Source organism: Rhagoletis pomonella, unplaced genomic scaffold (genome assembly GCF_013731165.1).
Source record: "Rhagoletis pomonella isolate Grant_MI unplaced genomic scaffold, Rhpom_1.0 Rhpom_scaffold_00009, whole genome shotgun sequence".
Classification (NCBI taxonomy): domain Eukaryota; kingdom Metazoa; phylum Arthropoda; class Insecta; order Diptera; family Tephritidae; genus Rhagoletis; species Rhagoletis pomonella.
In genome coordinates this window covers 23,806,858-23,813,711 of record NW_023458563.1, presented here as the reverse complement: position 1 = coordinate 23,813,711, position 6,854 = coordinate 23,806,858, and the positions used below count along the sequence as shown (strand labels likewise).

The 6,854-nt window shown below is 43.1% G+C and overlaps 1 non-coding gene across 1 annotated transcript; it reads right to left on the bottom strand.

Annotated features, from left to right (window-relative positions):
* Nucleotides 1-244: 244 nt before the first annotated feature.
* LOC118745918 lies at nt 245-351 on the bottom strand. Its single transcript, XR_004993741.1, has one exon. It is a non-coding gene; the product is annotated as a U6 spliceosomal RNA (small nuclear RNA).
* Nucleotides 352-6,854: the final 6,503 nt, after the last annotated feature.

The following is a 6,854-nucleotide window of genomic DNA, read 5'->3' as shown; positions in this document are numbered from 1 at the left end:
GGTGGACACAGTAGAGTTTACAGAGTTATTATTGGATTGCAATCCCAAGTTGTTACAAACATGGTGATATTCGAAGAAATGGGCAGCGAAAGCGTCGGCTTTACTTTTATTGGTGTAAGCAGAACAATTACCGGTAATGAGTGGCGGTATACCGTAATTTTTGTTTTTAAGGAGTTTTGTAAGGTTCCAGAATGGTTTTGAACCCTTCTCTGAATTACTTATCTTCTCCGACCAGGACTTATTTAAAAATGTGGAACGCTTCACGATTTTGCGTGTCATCCTTGCGCAGGGGCCATGCTAATCTTCTCTGTATCGTTCCAATTTTAGTATATGTTCTGCCGAAGCAAGAACGAACAAGAAAATTTAAAACAATAACAGCAACAACAACACGATGAGGTAAGGCTATCCTAAGAAGAACAGCTCCTCAAATCCCCAGGTAAGGCGGTTGCAAGTCCATCTGGAGGTGCCAGCCATTGTACCCCAGTTGTACAATCAACAGAAACCAGCAGTGTGGCGGGTGCCAGGAAAAGTACCACCCCTCTGCAAGTAGACAATAATAGTGTCGCAAGTGCCAGACATAGTACTCCGCTAGCAATCAGGCGGCCATTTCCTGTAGCAATACCACCTCTAAGAAGCAAAAACCCTCGGGTGTGGTCATAAATCAGAGGTACCAGAAGGCGCTGTTCATGCTTCACAAGAATGCAGCGGCCGGTACTGTACATGAGCGCGACGAGGAAGATAAGGCTAGGTATATGCAAATAGTGGAAGAGTACGAGAAGTTGCAGACCGAATGTACGAACACGCTCATCGCTGCGGAGGCCAAGAAGAGAAACCACTCTCAGAACGAGGGGGGTAATGAGGCCGGTACTAAGAAAGTTGGACGGGGTGATGCGGAATCCGCAGCACCCTCAAAACACCGATAATTTAGCGACGTCGCCAGAGATCACTTGCAGGGGTCAATCATAGATGAAAACAGCAAGACACCACTGACAGTGCAGCAGAAGTGGCTGGAGATTGAGGTGAGATTATCGAGCCTCGTTATGGATTACGTAGTCGACAGCCCCGAAGGTCCTCAACCAGAGTTCGACGGGGGTACCGGGTTCCTCGCTGGATGCGTTGATAAGATCAGCGACGCATTCATCGGCTTGAAGCTCAATCTGATTCCAGCTAAGGACATCCCTAGGAGTCCCCGTGAGCGCATTTGGCTGCCCCAATAGCTGAGCCGGACGAAAAGTTTCTGAGGTGTATCCAGCCGCACAATAAATCTATACCGGCGATAAACGAATGGGAGCTTATCAAAGTGGAAGAGCCCAGGTGGCTATCTACGCCGAATCCCTGGACACCTTAGAAAATGCTGACTATAGGCTCCGGTTCGGCATAAGAAAGGCGAAAATGAGGGTTTTCCTAGGAGAGGTTAGCCCCATAGACGAAGAACAAGAGGTCGAGGGAGCAGGTGAGCTTCTGATGGGAGTGCAGCTGAAAGATGACTCCGATTGCCAAGCTTAAAATAGCACAAAGAAATCTGAAGCACTTGAAATGTGCCACAGACAATTTAGCAGTTCTTCTCAGCGAGAGGACATCGAGCCCTGGGTGAATAATGAGACGGTAATGGTGCTCAACATAGTCGGTTATAACATGTACTAGACGAGCGAGGTGGGCGTGTATTCTTATCAAGAAAGGTATAAATGCATTCAATTACTCTAATTTTAGCACAGCAGACAAAACGATAGTTAAGGTGGAGACTCCAGGACAGCCCAGCATTCTTATGGTAGCGTCCTACATGGCTCACGCCAGGGAAAGTCCGCCGTCAGAATTCAGCGATTTCCTAGTGCGAAACCACATACAAATTGTATTGATTGGCTGCGATGCGAACGCCAGGCATCCAGTTTGGGACAGCACCATGGAGAACGAACTAGGTGAGTCCTTACTACACTTTATATTAAACACCAGCCTAAGTATTTGCAATAAGGTACCTACCCTTATTTTTCCGAGTACAGATCAGTTCTCTGGAAGGGAGGAAGTGTTGGACGTAACGTTATTGTCAGAAAACGACAGCATTTCCGTAGAGAAATGGAGGGTATCAGACAGGCCGGCAATGTCTGACCATTGTATGATCCTCTCTGACCTTTGCGGTATATCCAATACTCCCTTGGCATACAGGAACCCGCGAAGAACCAACTGGGATAGGTATAAAAGAATATTAAGTAATCACCTAGAAAAAGTAATCCACATAAAAAGATTACATCAGTCGAGGGAATAGAATAGATGATTTAGAGGGAGCTATGAGAAAAGCCTTTGAAAGGGCAACCCCAGTAAGTATAGTGCGTAAGAAATCGCCACCGTGGTGGAATAGGGAACTCAAAGATCCGAGAGACAACATTAGAAAACTCTTTAATGGAATCTTTAAGACAAAAAACTGGGCGCCTTACAAAAGTACCCTAAAGTCATACAAAAGGGAACTAAGGAAAGCTACGGCAAAATCCTGGTAGTCCTACTTTTCGGCCATAGAAAGCTCCAAGGACTCAGCAAGGCTCAGCAAAGTCCTGTCCGAAGAACACACCAACTTATCGCTGCTGACAAAGATAATGGTGTGTGGAAAAGCTCAGCCAAAGACTCATTGGATATACTAGTCAAAACTCACTTCCCGAGCTGCACTTCAGGTCCAGCCGTTTCAGGTTCCACTAGTTCCGAACACATAAACTGTAGAGTGTTGGGCTCGATCGTCAGCAAGGCAATGCTACAGGGGAAGAAAGCAGAACTATAACTACTATTAGGCCGAATATTTAAAGCCACCATCGCTCTAAGTTACGTTCCAAAAACTTGGAGAACGTGAAAGTGGTGTTCATTCCTAAGCCAGGAAGGAAGAATCACGAAACAGCAAAAGATTTCAGGCCTTTAAGCTTTACCTAGTTTTTACTTAAAACATTGGAAAGGCTCATACGTCTATCCAAGATCGCTACGAGGGAAATGCATCTCAAATGCACAACATGCGTACATTAAGGGAAGATACACGGAAACCGCTCTACACAAAGTGGTGGGTCTTGTAGAAAACACTTCAAGCAATATACTCAAGCAGCCTTTCTTTCCATTGAAGACGCATTCAATAATATCAAGGTCAGCACCATCGTAGACTCCCTACAGAAACTGTCATCAAACTGACAGTGTCTGCAGACTGTGTCGCTGACCCATCATGTGAATAAAGGCACTCCACAGGGAGGCGTTATCTCACCATTGCTACGGGTAAGAGAGTTGAACGGCATACTGAAAGACCTCAACAAAAGGGGCGTAAAGTTGTGACGTTCGCCGATGATGTGGGCTGGCAGTTATGGCGGTTATGGGCCCTTTCCTCTCAACTGTAAGCGGAATACTTGAAAGAGCACTGGGAAACTTACACGGTTGGGCGACCGAAAGCGGGCTAGGTGTAAACTCAGATAAGACCGAACTTTTTCCATTCACAAATAGGAACTAAATACCCCAGTTCAAAGTACCGTCGCTGGATGGTAAGATGATATACCTATCTTCTAGCGCGAAGTATTTGGGAGTCATGCTTGACCCCAAACTGAACTGGAAAATCAACATCGAATATCGTAGACAGAAAGCCTACATAGCATACTATACCTGCAATAGAATCTTAATCAGGAATTGGGAACTAAAATCGAAACTGGTGATGTGGATAAACAAGCAGTATAATGTAAATAAACTAGGTACCTTACAAAGAGCAATGGGGGCAGGAATAACAGGCGCACTTAGGTCCTACCCGACAGAAGCAACAGAGACACAATCTTACACTTAATCCCTATTGATCTCCACCTAAAAGAGGAGAGTCAAGACTATGGGGAGCACGCCAATTTAGGAACGGGACGAGCATCAACGAAATAAAATCACGACAAAATACCGACTATATGGTATCTAATATCAGTCTCGAAAACATGCAGGCCATAAGAGAGTGGAGGAGGGGCAAAGTGGCCGATAAAGAGGCAATCTCTCTCTACACCGACGGCTCAAAGATGGACTGTGGTGTGGGGGTAGGTCTATACTCCGAGGAACTCGGCGTCTCCTTATATTTCCGTCTAGGAATGGAGGCAAGCATCTTCTAAGCGGAAGTCTTAGGCATCCTTGAATCTTTTAACGTTCTAGGAGAAGAAGGCGATAGTATACTCTGACAGCCAAGCGGCTCTGTTAGCACTAGCATCACCGATCATCAAATCCCAGCTAGTCCAGAAGTGTAAAACAGAATTAAAAACATTGAAGGCAATAAGAAGGCCGATGAAATGGCGAAGGCAGGAGCCTAATTGGAAGAATCCGAGGCTATTGCACTGCGATGCCCCCTCGGATTTGTTCAAAGAGAAATTGGTTTGCACTTCCTTGGACTGGCAAGGAGAAAGTGGTTGAAAAATAGCTAGAGAACTGTGGCCTGACTATAATAGGACGAAGACCCTAGACCTGCTTTTAGATCAAGCGTAGAAGTATTTAAAATTGTAGCAACCATTACGGGCCACTTGCCCATAGGCAAACATGCATAGAGAATAGGGCTCCCATATAATAGAGCTTGCCGGAGCTGTCAAATTAAGGGTAGCAAGGAAAGCGTTCAGCATTTCCTCTGTGAATGCCCAGGTCTAGCGGCCATTAGGCATAAAGCACTAGGTAGAAACATACAAAAAAAACTAGTAGATATATCAGGATTTACTATAGGTGACATCGGCAGATTCATCAGGGAATCAAGATGGTTTGACCGAGAAAGCTAGACATGCATAGGTACTTATCATTCCCACGAAAGTGCACCAAAATGGCGAAAACGCACTAATTGTATCATAATAGTACTATGAAGCACTGCAGCCAACTAACGAATTTTCTCATAAGAGTTTACAGAGTTGAAATGGTTCAGCGCGATTCTAGCGTTTTTAGCAAAAACGAAGATAAATTGATAGGCCTAAAATCCCCAGGGGGAACATGAGAGCCTTCGGGATGAACGCATCACTGACTACCCTCCAAGCATATTGGGAATGTGCCCGGTCCTCACGCAGTTCGCATTAATAAGATTCAACCAATTGCACGACACCTTCAGAACCCTTTGCAACTGCGCAGGTATGATGCCATCGGTCCCCGGCGACTTTAATAGTTTGAACGAACTTATCGCCCAGGCCATGTGAAGATCGTCCAGAAGATCAGAAAAGTACAGAGACTGAAGTACAAAATATCGCAAAGAAGACATTTGACTGTACTTCGAAGTACGAAGTACAAGAGCTAAAATAGAAGTACTGTACTTCCTAAAGAAGTACGGTTGGTCACTTACTCATGCTACGAAGTAATACCAAGTAGCCATGGGTAATAGCGCAATTTTTTTGGCGCTAGCTCAATAACGCCAGCGCCACCTGTGGTGTCAGCGTACTAACTCAGCGCAACAGCGCAGTGTACTGAATTGAACACGGCGCCATCTGAGTGTCACCACAGTACCCATCGTAGTGCACCATACAGTGGTGTCATATCTATTATTTCTATAATTTTCGGTGCTGAGCAACGCTTGTACCGCCACCCGAATTTAATTGCTAGGAATGTTGTAATGCCACGATATTCTCATCATTCTTGAGTAAAAGCTTTAAATTTGCGTTCTCAACGCTCAAAAGCAAAACCAAAGTACGTGTAAATTTTCAAAGTGTTAAGGCGAATTGTGTAAGTGCTTCATGTGTTGCTTGGTGTTAATGGCGCTGGCGCTTTCCATACACTGGTGTTGGCGCAGCAACTCCGGCTACGGTGTTAACGCAATTTCGCTGCGCAGCGCAGTGTTACCCATGCTTAATACCAAGTACTGCACAATAAAACTGGTATATCTAGACAAAGAAAAATCAAATTGCACCAAACGAAATTAATTTGAAAGGGGGAAGAGTAGTCGGATGCCGTAAGTAGAAATAAACAAAATAATTTGTTGTTCTCATAATATAGCCTCAAATATCGTCAAAATCGTGTTTTTACCACTTTGAGGTTATGATTTCTCAAAATCCTGACGTGCTAGACAAATTATGCGGCCACATTTGGAATTAGCACAGAAAAATTGTTTAATGGGATCATTCCCTGGTATTAGAGCTGTCTGCAGCTCCCAAGAAACCCGAAAAATTCATATAATATGACACACAAGAAGTGAAAAAGTAAATTTCTTGTATCGAAATTTCTTAAATCGGTATGCAGCTCGTATATTTATTTCTGCACGAAAATTTACAACAGCAAAGTACCTTTTCTACGGTTGCCAGATTTGATTTTATCAGTACAGTACTGATTTTTCAACTCTTCTACTGATTTTATTCATTTCTTCAATCAGTACGCTAATGTCCTGAGTATTATTTTGTACTGAATTTCAATTAAAATAAAATGCTTTAGGATTTTTTAAGGTTTTTACATAGCGTTGGAATTTCCTTAAACTTTAGTATAAAAAGTAAGAAGAAAATAATTCAATTATAGTTGACATGTTTCTAATAATGTTTGATATGCCCAAGAAATTTATACAACAAAAAGATCAATCGTTGGCGATAACATGATGGAGCTTAAATTATTTAAAATTAAGGCTGACGTTGTTTTGTCGAGTGTTGTTAGTTATCTCGAAAATAACTTTCAGTTTAATAACAACAAATTTTAATATTCGAATGGATTTTGCCTAGAACTTAAGCTGCCTTTAGAAGAAGCGATTTTTTGACAAGCGATAATCGCCTGCAAAAGTTGACTTGCAGTCTACTTTGAGGCTAGCGATGTTTGAATCACCATTTTCACCTAGAAAATCATGTAAATTCAGCTTTACAATTAGTTTTTCTCAATTTACTAACATTGTAAAAGAGTTTTGCATACAAGCCATAGAGTTAGATACT